The 16,651-nt window shown below is 41.5% G+C and overlaps 1 protein-coding gene across 1 annotated transcript in view; it reads left to right on the top strand.

The window, feature by feature from the left end:
- Positions 1-2,145: 2,145 nt before the first annotated feature.
- Positions 2,146-16,651, top strand: part of LOC143039458 (glutamine-dependent NAD(+) synthetase-like) — a 51,443-nt gene continuing 36,937 nt past the window's right edge. Inside the window, exon 1 of the mRNA XM_076209550.1 lies at positions 2,146-2,223. The gene's annotated coding sequence lies outside the window, so the exon portion shown is untranslated. The remainder of the gene's footprint in view (positions 2,224-16,651) is intronic.

Here is a 16,651-nt window from a genome sequence, read left to right as displayed (position 1 = left end):
AACACATTGCTGGTTACCAGGTACTTCTTTTCTGCGTTGATAGAGACCCGAATTCTATCCTGGCGTAAGAATAACTGATAATGTTGAAGATCTGTTGCAGACGACACACAGAGTTGTTAAGGAATGTAATATTTTTCTACTCTATGGATGGAGATAAAAAAAAAAAAAACGCAGAGCATAATCCACTCGAGACTGTAATATGATGCAACAGTGTGGGCTCCACAGAAAGTGAGAGATTGAATAAAACTGAAAAAAAAAACAAAAAAAAAACAGCGATCAAATCGATTCCCAGTCTTACAGATAAATTCTACAAGACATTGAAAACACTAGGCGGCCTATTTTTGTTGTAGGAATGAAGAACTGGAAAACCTGAACAAAAGATATTTTGCTTCCGGATGACAGAGTATCATAAGGTCATAAAACAACGCATGCCATAACGACATAAGACAAATAGCAGCTTACCTTACATATGCGTAGCTACCTCTTAGTGTGATGACTGCAGAATAAGACAGGATTCCACGAGTGTAGGTCTGTCCCTATAAAACAAATAAATTGTGTCTAACGAATAAATAAACAAATGAATGTAATAGATGAACACTTGAATGATAAATATAAAGGATCAATAAAAAAGTGATCGGGTTGGTTGCAGGCGTGGGGTCCCGTCCACCCGATTGCACAATCGCCACGCTCCACCTCCACTTACATAATGTGTCCCTCGGGGGAGTGGAGTCGGGTGGAGTTGAGTGGAGTAGGGACACTCCACACACCTGCAAGGTATTTGTAGGCGCGTTCCAACCACAGTGGGCTGGGAAGGGCAGACAGTGCCGCAAAAGACAAAGCCTTAAGTTGACGATTGTTAAAAATATATATATAAAAGGAATAAATATATTATTATTATTACCATTGTCATTGCCATTGCCATTGTCATTGCCATTGCCATTGCCATTGCCATTGCCATCACCATTACCATCACCATCACCATCATCATTACCATCACCACCACCATCATCAATATTATTAATATTATTATATTATTATTATTATTATTAATTATTAATATTATTATCATTATTATTATAATATATAACAATAATGATTATTTTCACCAAGGGCCTCTCTCCTTATTAGGGAAGTAGCCAAGTCAAACGAACACACCAACTCTCACCTCTTCCACTTCCATCCACCACCCATTGTTTCCTTTCCATCTTAGCTCCACGTGGATGAAGGGTCATCCTGTCTCCTGCTCACTGCCCAAGTTAGAAGCAATGCAACACGACACAGTAAATCCAGAGCAAGACCGCTTCATTTACGAGGCAACCCTCCCTCGCAGTTTTCTCATGTGGAAACTAAAGAAGATGAGGACGTACCGCGCCACTAGTTACTACAAGCCTGCGCCCAAAAAAAAAAAAAAAAAAAAAAAAAAAAAAATATGGACCCGACAAGAACATGTACATTATATACATATTGATGGAGTCGCCATGGGTTCCCGTTCGGTGTCATATTTGCCAACTTCTGTATGGGCTCAATCAAAGAGGATATTCAAGCAACACACTGAATCCAATATCTCCACTTATGCAGGATTTGTTGATTTCATCTATGTCAGCGCTGACACCGAAGAAAGTGTTCCTCAAATCACTGAAGTGTTTAGAAAACTCCTCCCTCAATTTTACACACGAACTAGAGATGGATCACCAACCTCCCTTCCTTGACGCTGTTGTACAGAGGCACAGGTTTTTTGTTCACGGAATTGCACGTTAAAGCAACTAACTTGGGCTTCTGGTTGAAAATCTGGAAGATGACTTCGCCTACAATATTCTAAGACTTCCCCAAGTCTACAATTGAACAATGTGTCTAATATTCGTATAGGTTCAGATTCTCGTAGATTGTCGTTCTGTCAGGGGGAAAAGTTACCCCTTTAAATTTTTGGAAATACTTAGAAATTGATTCATCATCCAGCTCTAATATTTTTAATTTACTATTGTAATGATTAGAATTAATTATAAAGAAATCCATAAAAAGAACTGGATTCGTTAACAAATGATGAAAAAAAAATGTTACTACGTAAACATTAAGTCCTAATCTCGCTATCGGACGAAGGGTAAAGAAAGGGCTCATTGTTTTGAACTAGTCTAGCTACGTGGCATATTGGAAAAGCCACGAAAGCTCTTCAAGACAGCCGACCCAGGCTGCTAAATCATAATCCGAAATAATCCCTTCACGAAGGTAAGAGTTAGTCAGAACCATTAATTAACATTTAAAGAAATTTAATTGGGAAGCCCTTGTCCAATAGAAGAGTGAGGGGAATGAGACGATAGAGGGGAATGCAAGTCGAATGCTAGCAATAACTCCCTTGGAGTGTTGCTACGTATTTGAATAACCCTTTACGTTCTCATAACTAGGTTATATAATTTTTTAAATATGTATCAAACCCAATTCTCATTTATAGTCAGTTTTGAGGTCTTAAGGTGTCATGACATAACTACGGTATAGGGGGTTAGCCCTAACCTACCTAGCCTAACATAAAATAATTTGTAAACTTTAAGTAGGGTAATTTAAAGATTTCTGAAGAGGCGTTTCCTATGTTATATTTCAGGAAGAGGCATATTAACCTCTTGTTACCTCCCTATAGTCTCGTAAGGATTTATTCTGCCTCACGAATCTTTCAGCTACCCTACGCCGTTTCTTATTGATGTAGTAGTGTTTCTGAAGACGGGTTATAAAATTTTACAGGGAACCAGTCCTGGAGTAAAATGTACTATTGAAAGGGAACACAAGTTTGCAACCCCCCCCCCCTTCCCTGGTGTGGGAAGTTTTTTTTTTTTTTTTTTTTTTTATTTAACTTATTACGCATTAGCGTCATACAGTGGGGGAGGTTTTCATAATGAATGTAGGAAGGCAACTGGTATGCACATGCTTACACACGTACACATACACTTATATACACATACAAATACATGGGTTGCAGGTAACATATACGACACTGGGTATTGTACATTCATTCAAAGGGGAATAAGACTGAGATGTCACGCAGGGCATCAGGTATTATGAGAACCCACCAAAGCGGGGGTAACGGACAAGTATTTCATCTAATATATTTTTGTGATAGGAGATGACGACAGATTGCATCTAATGGTAGTCCCTGGGGTATTAGATGTTTTACAGTGGGGCACGCTAGGCAGTAGTGCTCGATGGTGTTGGCTAGTGGAGCGTGGCATAGGCGACATTCTGTGAATACAGGCTCGCCCTCCACCCCGGCGACCTGCCACGGTGGACGGTAGCCTAGTCGCAGTCGGGCTGAGACAACATTGTGGCGACGAACCATAAGTCCCTTGCGGCGGTACTTGTATTTGTGGCGGCATACGGATTCGTAGTGGGTGATGGTGACACTGAAGGGTCTCTCGGTGTCCCGTCGACGTTGCTCAGGCAGAAGTGCAGCGGAGCGGACCCTGTTGAGGTAACATAGCAGGGAGAGAGGTCGTCCATCACCACGACGGGGGAGTCGGCAGGCTTCTTTTGCTAGGCGGTCTACTTTGGTGTTGTGGTGCAAACCTACATGAGATGGAATCCAAATAAATTCAATGCAGAGATTACGGATAGTTAGTAGGGATAGAAAGGAAAGGATTTGTTGTACAACAGAATGGTGAGTGGGATGAATAGCGGTGAGGGATTGCAGTGCAGGCTTAGAGTCACATATAATGACAGCATTCACTCCTCTTTGGCAAACGAGACTGATAGCATCTAAGATGGCGTATAGTTCACACAATGTGGAGCTGGAGTGATCTCTGAGTCGACGGCCGACCCAGCCCTCAGGAGGCGGCGGTAGGTCAGGTGAGTAGACTGCTCCTCCAGCTGCACCATCCGATTGTAGTGACCCGTCAGTGTAGAGGCGATGCGGAGCAGTGATGGAGGATGTTACCTGGGTAACATGTTCCAAGGCTAGCTGTAGTTGTAGAAGAGGTGGGTCACATTTTGCTGTAGGAGTGAAGCTAACCACAGGCGATGGTAGCGTCCACGGGGGAGGGCCTGGGGGTATGTCAGCTACTGGTACTTGTAAATCTAGGCTGCGAATGAAGGAGGAGATAGACTTTACAAGACGGCGACCGGGGGGCATGAGGCGGGGGACGGGCGGAGCGGGGCCGAGAGAATCTCTGACCAGTGCTGTGAAGTGCGGTGAGATGTGGGGAAAGTGTATACACTTAACTGTGAGGCAGGTGACATTAGAATAAATCCTCTCAACTAGGGATGGAAGCCGTAATTCCCGTTGCATGTTGACAATTCTGGTAGTCATTGGGCAACCGAGAATGATTCTCATGGCTTTATTCTGAAAAATCTCCAGTGGCTCTAAAGCATATCGAGGAAGTTGAATTAAGGCAGGGGAGAGGTAATCAACAACAGAGCGTATAAAAGTAATATAGACAGTTCTGGCCACGGGGATGGAGATACCGGAAGAGTTGTTGGTGAGCCACTGGAGAGGCCGGAGCCGACGTTGTAGACGATCTAGCAATTCACGAATTACGGTATGGGATTGACGCCGGGCAGAAAGAGTTTCCGAGATTCGTACTGGTGCACCAAGGTAGCAGTACTGGGAGCTTAGTGGGATGATGCAGTCCTCCAATCATGAACTCTGGCAGCGTGGCAGGAGGGCGGTAGGAGAAAATTCTGCTCTTCTGTGGGGAAGCAACAAGGCCACAGTTAGCAGAAGCTTGGGAGAGAGAAGTAAGAAAGAGTTGTAGGTGTGTTGGGGAGGTAGTGTGAATACATAGGTCATCTGCATAGCATGTAATTGTGACCTCAGGAATAGTGGGCAAAGACGTGAGGAGACGATGCATAAGTATATTAAAGAGAAATGGACTTAGTACCCCTCCTTGAGGAGTGCCGAGATGAAAATCCCGTGAGGAGCTGTAGGCACCGCTAAAGAAGACACGGGAGGTTCGGTTACTGAGGTAGCCCTTAATCCATCGTAGTAATTTACCCTTAATTCCAAAGTCAATTAATTGATCTAAAATAACGTCTCGGTTTGCTATATCAAATGCACTTTTTAGATCTATAAATGCCACAACACTGTCACGGGAGAGGCGAGAATATAAGTCGACGAGGCAGTGATGGGTGCTGCGTTGGGGTAGAAAGCCGAAGAGACGTGGAGAAAGGCGATCTTGTAGTTGGTACATCAGTCGGGTGAGCAAGATTCTTTCCATTACTTTGCAGAAGCAGGATGTAAGGGAGATGGGCCTGAAATTTGCTGTACCGGGCTTGGGTATGGGGATTATTGTACTCGTGGTCCAGGCATGTGGGATATATCCATCTCGTAGACACATATTGTAGAGGCGAAGGAGGGGGTTACCGGGTACACGGTGCAGTAATCGTAGCACATTGTAGGTAATGCCATCATCCCCAGGGGACGTGGCTTTACCTCTCAAGAGAGCACGTCGTAGTTCATCTTCAGTGATTGGTATATTTTCTTCATCATCCTCTTGCAGCAGAGCATGTACTAAGCGGAGTCCACGAGCAAAAGCACCGGAGGAGAGGGCATCCTGGACGGGGGTAGGTAGGTTGGCAGGGTTGGACTGGTTTGACCACGTGACGATGAGCTGTTCGGCAAATACGGTGGGGGAATGATGACGGGCAGTAGCAGGAGTCTTCTTAATTACCCTGCGAATAAGGTGCCACATGGAGGCTACACTAGTTTGGTGATTAATTCTGTCCGTGAATCTCTTCCAGGAGTCAGTACTTACACATTCTAGGAGGGTTGTCAAATCGTCTCTGGATTGCTGGTAACGATGAAGTAGTTCAGGAGATGGGTTAGTTTGGAACATGAGTCCAACGCGCTCCGCTTCTTTCTGTGCGTCCTGAAGTCGGGTGTCTAGGTACCACGAGTGAGGAGGAGGGCGACGTTGGAGGTGGGGTCGTGATACGTAAAGCCTGTAAAAGTCGTGGGTGGCGGAGACAAGGCTATTGTATAACTGGTCGGGGGAGGAACAGTCTAAGGTAGGTAGTATGCAGGTCATGTATGAAATGTACGTCGGGCAGTATTTGGGGGGATGGTGAGGTGTAGGCGTGTGATAGGGGGTGTAGGTATCGTAGGAAGAGAATAGTGGAAGAGAAGAGCAATATGGTCTGAGAATAATGCAGGTACTGAGGAGCACTGGATGCGGGATGATACCAAGCCATAGGTGAGGACGTGGTCCAGGGTGCCTCCCCGGGAGTGTGTGGCGCCACCTGTGTCCCAGCGGGTCAGATGATGTTGTCGGATGAATGATAGTAGGTGAACACCAGGGCGGTTAGTGGTGCCAGGACGATCTCCCAATGCAGGATGTCGAGCATTGAAATCCCCTGCGTATATTATACCTTTGATCGTAGGTGGTGGAAGAGTGGTTGGACGAAGACGTGCGGGAGCAGAGTAGATATTGCAGAGCTGTAGGATTCCGCCCCCAATTTCTATCTCGAAGAGTTGGAATGTTACGTCAGGGTCTGTAGAGGAGCGCAGAAGACGGTGTATCAGTGTATTGTGTATGTATGTTAGAAGACCGTTTTCGTATCGTATGAATATAGGGGATATATCCGGGAAGGGAGGGTGCCTGTGGTGCAGTGTTGGGCCGGTTTGGAAACGCCTCCTGTAGAAAAATGACACAAGGGTGATGTGTCTGTACATATGCCTTCAATTGTGTGTACTTTTTGTGGTTGGTGATACCATTGATGTTCCATGAAAGGAGGTCTAGGTGAATGTTAGTTTACGAACGTTGCGTTTGCTAGTAGGAGACCGGAGTGTGGAGGTGGATGGACGATTCGAGGAAGACTGGCTAGTACTGGGTTGTAACTTACAGAGTTTGTCGAGACGAGTTGCAATGGATTCCATTCTCTCGGCAAGCATGGAGATGGAGGAGACGAGGGTTTGTTGGGATTCCGCCAGTGTGGAGAGTCTGGTGGCAGTAGTAGTTTGGCCTGAGACAAGGCTGTCAATCCTGGTGTCAATGGAGGCGAAGCGGTCCTCGAGTGCTGCACATCGCGCCTGAAGGGCTGCAACGGCCTTACGGAGGGCAGCGTCTTGCTGAGGGGGGGTGGGAGCAGAGAGAACAGTCCGGGCGGGAGGAGGTGGTGGGGCTGAGGTGGGGCCATTGGTCTGGGTCTGGCGCCGAGTACAGCCGTGCCAGACGTTGACACCTGGCTGTAGACATCGGGGGCACTTCCATTGTGATGGGTTCGGCTGTGGTGGAGGTTCAGAGGTGGAAGTAGTCGCAGATGGGGGGGGGGGGCGCACTTCGGACGGGACATTCTCTGGATTCATGGGCGGCGGCACACCAGGCACACTTAGGGGAGGCGGAGCAGTACCTGGATATGTGACCGATACCCCAACACCTGTAGCACCAGGGTCGGTCGTCACGGAGTCTTTGGACTTGACACGGGGGGAGGAGAGGGAGGAAGTCAAAGGTAATGGTGTCGGGGGGTGTTTCGGGGAGGCTCCACACAATAACAATGCGGTTGATGGGGGTACCGTTCTGCATGAAGCGCCTGGCTGAGTGTACTCCTGGGAGCTGTAGGGCAAGCTTGTGATCCACGTCAACGGGATAGCGAGTGAGCAGGTATTGGGGGTACTTACGTGGTCTTTCGGGGGAGTCTTGAGGGAGAAGAGGCAGTGACATAAATTCATTTGTAGTAACTCGGTCCAGGATGTCTGTGCGTTGTCTTGATATGTAGATGAATCGAGAGGTGAGTGCAGCCATCTTAACCTCGGCCGTATCCCGTTGCAGGTGGAAAGTCTTGGTGATAGTTGACAGCCAGCGGAGTTTAACTTCTGTGGATGGGTTCCCGCTAAAGGCCAACTTAATATACTTGTCTCGGGGAGCAAATGCTGGAAGGGCGGGTGAGGGTCGGGTGGGGGCAACGGGAGTAGCACTGTGATTAGGCAGGGTAGGGCGAATAGGAGCCTTATTACACTCACTTGAGGTTCCCTTGATCGTCTTGGCAGCAGGCGGTTGACATTCTCCTGCGGGGAAGGTAGAGGTGTCGTCGGCCCGCCGTTTGGTACTGGGGAGCGCTGTAGACTGATGGGTATCATGCTGGGTGGTTGTTGGAGGGTGATGGGGAGTGGAGGTAGGACGAGGCAGGTCGGGCCAGTGGTTAACACTAATGTCGTCATCAGTGTCGGAAATCATTAAGTCCTGCTCTAAGCTGGACGCCGCTTCCGACCCCGAGTATTCCATCGAGGAAGGGAGGGCCTTGATAAGAAGGTAGGCTGATTTACTAGCGCGCAGTAGTTTGTAGCACTGTAACACAACTTGAGACAGCCGGTACGAGTCGTTAACGACGAGCACTGGATTCAGGTAGTTGACGGCGATAGTTTCGCACCTTCAGGTGTAGGTCCGTTCTCGACGAGAGCCAAGCACGGAATGTGGGAAGTTTATGGAAGTTCTGGAAGAATAAATACAGAGAAAAGATCGAGTTTCCTTTCAACCAAGAATGGAAAAGTGGACTAGGACCCACTTACCCAATCCCCATGTTCTACCAGACGACTAATCTGCGGTCCAGTACCAACCCTCATCCTTCGGTTTGTGTGTCATTGACACAAGGAGCAGCGGAAAAATGATCGCTTACCCGGAGGGAGCGTTGCAATCTCTATCAACTGAACCAGTGTTGATCGGAACCTATGGTATTTTGATGTATTGATATGTCTGTCACGTTTCGCCGCGATAGTTCGGCTTCTCGATATATGACGCAAAGGTGATTTGACATTTGTAGATTTGAAAAATAAAAAGTTGTAATATATGTTGTTTCTAGGTTCCTCGCTGGACGAGCTGGTTAGGGCGTCGTTGTTTGCGGCGAAGGTCGAGATGATGGCGATTCGAACCCTGCTCGGGGCGAGTTGAACCAAGGGCATGTTTCATTGAATTCCACGCTACAAAGTCCACTGTAAAGGATACCGTCCCAGCCTACCGAAAGGGGGGAGTTTGTGACGTTAAACCAAATCAGTCAATGTTGTTTCTACTCAAACGAACTCGCTCAAGTCGCGTAGGTGTGAAAAGGGCTTTAGTCAAATGCAAAGCCCATATGTGCCTGAGTATCGCCCCGAGGCAAAGTTCTTACTGCCTATTGTAGCTATTGACTTGCGAAATAATTAAACAAGTTTAAAAAATGTTACTTAATCTCCTTATTGCAGAAAGGATAGGGGGAAAATTATTCATATTCTGTTTATTCTAAAGCAAAATTCGTATATTACGGTAATATGTTTAGGGCTTCTTTGACCTTTTTTTTTATTATAATTATTTTGTCAGCCTTGTCGGCGGCATGCTCAGACTAGAATTGCCGCCCCTGGGCATATGCACCCCCTACCCCAAGTGAGGGTCCTGGTCAAATATGCGTTTACGCACTACTTTACCTGGAACTCACTCTCAGCTCTTCACTCATAACGGTTATCAAAAGAAAAAAAATATATATACGATGTGATACGACGACGAATGGACACTTTTATGGCCCAACAGACACAGTTAGGCTGCATTTCCACCGAGCGAGTCTCGTCAGATTCTCATCAATCGTGAGTTCGTTTGGGTAGAAACGACTTCGGTTACAATATTTCGTTTTTTTTCAATCTTCAAATGTCAAATTGGCTTTGCGTCACGTATTGAGAAACTGAATGGCGAAATTAAAGGAGCTAAACCTTTACAAATGTTAGACAGATTGTTAAAATGTTCTTAGGGAAGTCTAGAATGTTGCAAACAAAGTCTTCTTCCAGCCATTCAAATTCACAGCATTTGATGAGAATCGGCCCTGACTCCCTCGGTGGAAACGCGGCCTTAGACAACCTCACGACTATCAACTTGTACTATAAAAACATTATGTCATCTGCTTACAAACAAGACGAGAAAGCCGTGAGAAACATGCGGACTACATAATATGAGTGCCCTCAGTGTTGCTTCAGGTTTTCCCTGAGGTCACTCAGATTACGTAGTCCACATTATTTGGAAATGGAGATAACAACCATTAGGAACCAGTTAAAAAGAATAGGGTATCCTGATTGGTTTTTAAATAGAGCCCTAAGCAAAGCCAAAATTAGTCACTATGGATCCACTTCCCATTCCACTAATAATTTCGTAAGGGCAAAAACTGTATCAAATTGCCTTATAATAAGTCCTTAAATGATAGTTCGCAATTTCTACCACAGAAAGACATAAACTTTGTTTTTAGTTTTCCCAATAACTTGTCTAAGAAAATATTTAATGTACATCTAAGACCTAGAGAAGAAATAAATCAAGGTGTTTATAAACTTCCATGCTCGGATTGTAATAAGGTATATTGGGGACAAACAGGTAGAGATTTACACACCAGGATGAAAGAACACAAGAATTCAGTTAAATATGCACAACAAAATTCCGCTGTCTTCCAACACGTAGACAAGGAAGGCCATCGGATGGATTGGAATAAGGCAAAAATAATTTTTAATTCAAAGTGCAGGTTCAAAAGGAAAATTATAGAATCCTCCTTGATAAATAAATTTCCTAATTTCAATATTTCAAATGGGCAATGGTCACCAGACTGTATTACTACCTGGGCAGTCAATGAATTATTACCATCTTTGATGAAGGCGGGTGATTTGCCCCGCAAAGCATTAGACGCCACTTGAGCCCTACCCATGTTCCTTCTTCTTTCTCTGTATATAAGACATGCCTTTTGCTCCACTTCTCTGCATTCCACTGAAGAGGATCACAGTCCGTGATCGAAATATATGGATATCATCTATTTCATTTCTTCTTATCCAACACAGTGGGTTCTTGTTGAATTTTACGAATGTGTTACGACATTACTTTGTAGTTACACATACACACACACACACACCTACATATATATATATATATACATATATATATATGTGTGTGTGTATACACACACGTACACACACACACGATCGGCAGAGAGACGGCGACGTTTGGAACTCCTAGAAAAAAAAACGAAATTTTCGTAGATTTGAGCGGTGAGAGAGTACGTGTGTTGTATTAATAGGAAAGGGGAAAGCTCGGGGTGTAGTGGTCAGGTGAAGAAAAGGGAGAAGGGGAGGGATTATTAAGGAAAATGGAAGAAAATGACGAGGGAAACGAACGGGCTCCCCCGGACGTCAGAAGGAATGTAAACAAAAGGTCTGCAGACAACGCAGGTGAAGTCGAAAATATAAGTAAAGACATTAAAATTAGAAATATAAATAAGAACAACGCAATAGAAAGTGGAGATAATCATTTCCATGGATTTAATGAGGGTGTGTGTGGCAACCTCCTCCGATTAGCAAGTCTAGAGGAAAAACTAGATAAAATGATCGAACACTGGGAGGTTAGGTTCAGCCAACTTACACAGATTACACATAGAGTTGATAAATTGGAAGAACTAAAGAAGGAGAACCAAAAGCTAAATAAAGAAATAGAACTAAAAAGACAGTTAAAAGAAGTAAAGGATGAGAATGAGGAATTAAAAAATAATAATTAAGAAAATAAAGAGTCCATAGCAAAAGAAGCACAGGGTTGGAGAAATGTCCAAGAGAACAACAAAATTGAATTTAGAGATATAGTAAAACAACAGATGAAAGAACAAACTAAAGACACAGTTATCAAAGTGATGAGAGAGAAGGAGAATATAGTAAGAGACTTAGCGGGCAAAATGAAATGTATAATTACATTAGGGATGGAAGAGAAGCATAATCCAAATAGGACTACAAGAGTAAAGGAGAAGGAAAAAGTAAACAAGAGATTGGAAATAGTTCAAGAGGATGAACAAGAAACAGGGAAAGAAATTGAAGAAATATATAGAATAGGGAAATACAATACAGATAAGACTAGACCAATTAAGGTTAAATTCAGGTAACAAACAACAGCAAAGAATATCTTAGCAAAAACAGGGAAATTAGCAAACAGTGATCTATATAAACAGGTATAGCTAAAAAGAGAGATGAATAAAGAGGAAAGAGAAGACAAAAAAATAGAAACTAAGAAAAACAAAAACAAGAACAGAACAAAGTCAAAGAGAAATTCTATTGGAGAGTAGTGTATATGAAATCGAGGAAATGGTTCATAGCAGAGAAAAACGGAAGGGAAACAGAAAACACGATGAAAGTAGCAGAACATTAAAAATGTCTTACAGAAATATAGATGGCTTAATAACAGGCTTGGACGAACTGAACGATTACCTGGAGGAAATAAAAACCGGACATAATGGGAATTGTAGAGACAAAATTGAAAGGTCCACTACCACCCAACAGTGTAGGACATAATGCATATAATTATTGGATTAGAAACAGACAGGTAAAACAAGGGGGTGGAGTTATGTTCCTGACTAAGATGGATATAAATATGAGGAATGTCACATATGGAAAGAATAGAGTAGAGATGATTGTGATGGAAGTGGAGGACAAGGAAGGGGAGAGCAGGAAGTTTGTAGTAAATTATGTGCCTCCTAAAACGGCTTCACGGGAAGAGAAAGAACACAACAATATGTTAGAAGACACAAGGATAACACTAAATAAGATAATGGAAGATGGAGGAAGAATAGTTATAATGGGTGACTTTAATTGTAAAGAAATCTGCTGGGAAGAGATGACAGTGAAGGGTGGAGATGACCTATGGGGAAATGTACTACTTGATATGTTTATAGAAAATACAATGACGCAATGGATACAAGAGAATACTAGGTATAGAAATGAGGAAGAACCATTGAGACTGGACCTAATAATCACATCAGAACCCGAAATAGTGGACAAGATTGAATATAAGACGCCAATAAGTAAAAGTGACCACATATTGGTTGAACTGGAACTAAATGTGGAAAAATACACAGGAAAAAACGAACAATATAGAAAGGGAAGATTGATGTATGGAAATTCTTTTTTTTTTATAAAATAAGAGAATTCTTTCAAAAAGCAGACTGGGAAAGGATGCACAAGGAGGAGCAAACAGTGGAAGAGAAATGGAATATTTTGACAAAAATTTATAAAGAAGGAGTGGAAAAGTATGTACCAAGAAAAAAAAAAGGATATGTAAAGTGTTAGTACAACAAAAGATGCAGGGAGTTAAAAGACAAAAGGGACAAAGCTTGGATAAAATGGAAAAAAACAAAATACCTGAAAATGGAAAATATATACTAGTTAAAGAAATGAATATGTACAAGTGTGCAGAGCAGAAAAGAGAAAGTATGAAAAAGATGTCATAGAAAAATGTAACGATCAACCAAAACTATTTTACAGATTTGTAAACGACAAACTGAAAAACAAACAAGAATTAGAGAAACTACGACAAGGAGAAATTGAATACACAGGGGAAATAGAAATTACAGAAATTATGAACAAGCGTTTTAAATCGGTGTTTAGGAGGGAGAACATACAACCTAGAGATATCGAGGGGGAGGAGAAAGTACCTCCTATGAAAGAGATAGAAGTGACAAGGAATGAAATAATGAATCACTTGAGTAAACTCGATATCAGAAAATCCCATGGACCGGATGAAATGGCAAACTAGATTTTGAGAGAATGCGGGAATGAACTAACAGACAAAATACATAGTCTAATAAGCAGTTTATTGAAAGAAGGAAAAGTTCCAGAAGATTGGAAAAGAGCAGATATAGTACTAATATATAAAGGGGGACAAGGAAGACCCTATTAACTACAGATCGGTCTCTCTTACAAGTATGATAGCTAAAATCTGAGAAAGAATCCTCAAACCTAGATGGGTAAGGCATCTGGAAAAAAGGCACTAAATCCTAGGCAATTTGGATTTAGAGAAGGACGATCATGCGTCACAAACTTAATGTGTTTCTATTCAAGGCTAATAGATGTAATACAAGAAAGAGATGGATGAGCTGATTGAGCATTTCTAGACCTGAAAAAAGCTTTTGATAAGGTGCCACATAAAAAAATACTAAAGAAATTAGAAACTGCAGAAGGAATACAGGACAAATTGCTGAAGTGGATGGAAGACTTCTTGCATGAAAGAAAAATGAGTGGTGATAAGAGACAAACACTCTAATTGGGATGAAATGATAAATGGAGTTCCACAAGGAACAGTTCTGGCCCCAATAATGTTATATATATATATATATATATATATATATATATATATATATATATATATATATATATATATATAAGTGTGTATTTACCTAGTTGTATTTACCTTGTTGTATTTTACGGGAAGGGGAGCTATGCTCGTGGAGTCCCGTCTTCATATCTCATTTTATCTAAACTATTTTTAAATTCATGTATTGTTTTTGCACACACCACTTTCTCATCTAACTTGTTCCAACTGTCTATTGCTCTGTGAGGAAAGCTGTTCTTTTTCAAATCTCTTCTATAGCTGTCTTTTTTTATTTTCTTTCCGTGTCCTCTTGTATTTCTGTCATCCCATTTTATCAGATTCTCTCTATCAGTAATTTCTATGCCTTTCATGATTCTGTAAATAGCTATCAAATCTCCTCTCTCTCTTCTTTGCTCTAGTGTCTGTAGTTTAAGTTTTTCTAGTCTCTCTTCATATGATAGTTTTGAGAGTGTTGGTGCCAGTTTTGTAATTGCTCTTTGTATTCTTTCAAGTTTTTTTATACATTTTTTTGTACTTGGTGACCATATCGTTGCTGCATATTCCAATCTTGGTCTTATCAGGGTGATTAGGATTTTCTTCACCATTTCTTCATCCAGGTATGTAAATGCAACTTTGATTGTTCTTATTAAATTATAAGTCTCTCCGAAAATCTTATTTATATGTTTCTCAGGTGACATATTATTCATAACAATGACTCCCAGGTCCTTCTCATTTTCTACTTTTTTTATTCCTTCTTCTCCCAATTTATATGATCCTGTTATTCTGTTTTTGCTTTTTCCAAATTCCATTATACTACACTTTTTTGTATTGAACTCCATCTCCCATTTCCTACTCCATTCTTGTACTTTATTTAGATCTCTCTGTAGTGATTCACAATCTTCTTCAGTTTTCACTCTTTTCAGTAGTTTTGCATCATCTGCAAAGAAGCTCATATAGCTTTCAATTCCTTCATCCATATCATTAATATATATAGCAAACATTATTGGGGCCAGAACTGTTCCCTGCGGAACACCGCTTATTACTTCATCCCATTTTGAGTGCTGGTTTCTTATCACTACTCTCATTTTTCTTTCTTGCAAAAAGTCTTCCATCCAATTTAGTAGCTTGCCCTGTATTCCTCCTTCATATTCTAATTTCTTAAGCAACTTCTTATGTGGTACTTTGTCAAAAGCAGTCTTGAATAGAAACATATTAAATTGGTGACGCATGATCGTCCTTGTCTGAATCCAAATTGCCTTGGATTTAACACGTTGCTTTTTTCTAAATATTTTACCCATCTACTTTTGACAATTCTTTCACAAAGTTTTGCTATTGTACTTGTTAGAGAGACTGGTCTATAGTTGGTAGGTTCTTCTTTATTTCCTCCTTTATATATAGGTACTATGTTTGCTTTTTTCCAATCTTCTGGAACTTTTCCTTCTTTTAAGGAACTGCTTATTATGCTATGTATTTTGTCTGCCAGTTCATTCCTGCATTCTTTCAGAATCCAGTTTGCTATTTCATCTGGCCCATGCGATTTTCTGACATCAAAATTACCCAAGTGTGTCAATATTTCATTCTTTGTTACTTCTATTTCTTCCATAGGGGGGACTTTCTCCTTCCACTCAATCTCTTCAGTTTGTATATTTTCCCTTGTAAACACTGATTTAAAATGTTTGTTCATAATTTCTGCCATTTCCATTTCCTCAGTGTATTCAACTCCTCCTTGTCTTAATTTCTCTAAGTCTTGTTTGTTTTTCAGTTTATTGTTTACAAATCTATAGAATAGTTTGGATTGATCTTCACATTTTTCTATGATGTCTTTTTCGTAGTTTCTTTTTTCCTCTCTGCACTTTTGTACATATTCATTTCTATAGCAGGTATATATTTTCCATTTTTCAGGTCTTCTGTCTTTTTTCCATCTGTTCCAGGCTTTGTCTCTTTTGTCTTTTAACTCCCTACAACTTTTGTTGTACCAGCATTTTACATATTCTTTTTCTTGTTTTTGTCTTGGGACATACTTTTCCACTCCTTTTTTGTAAATTTTTGTCAAAATATTCCATTTCTCTTCCACTGTTGTTTCTTCTTTGTATATTTCTTCCCAGTTTTCCTTTTGAAAGAATTCTCTTATTTTATCAAAGTTTGTTTTTTCATACATCATTCTTCCTTTTCTATATTGTTCATTTCTTTTCATATATTTTTCTTCATTAAGTTCCAGTTCAATCAATATGTGGTCACTTTTACCTATTGGTGTTTTATATTCAATTTTGTCCACTATTCTAGGTTCGGATGTAATTACTAGGTCTAGTTTCGATGGTTCTTCTTCATTTCTATACCTAGTGTTCTCTTGTATCCATTGTGTCATTGTATGGTCAGTAACCATCTTGAGTAGAGCGTTTCCCCATGAGTCATCACCACTCTTTACTGTCATTTCTTCCCAGCAGATTTCTTTGCAATTAAAGTCGCCCATCATAACTATTTTTCCTCCCTCTTCCATTATCTTGTTTAATGTTATCTTTGTGTCCTCTAACATACTTTTATGTTCACTCTCTTCCCATGAGGTTGTTTTTGGGGGCACATAATTTATCACAAACTTTCTGTTCTTCTTATCT

Source organism: Oratosquilla oratoria, chromosome 26 (assembly GCF_046742065.1).
Source record: "Oratosquilla oratoria isolate Oo_2021 chromosome 26, ASM4674206v1, whole genome shotgun sequence".
Lineage (NCBI taxonomy): Eukaryota > Metazoa > Arthropoda > Malacostraca > Stomatopoda > Squillidae > Oratosquilla > Oratosquilla oratoria.
Note: the sequence above shows the minus strand (reverse complement) of the source record. Positions and strands in the feature narration are given on the sequence as shown.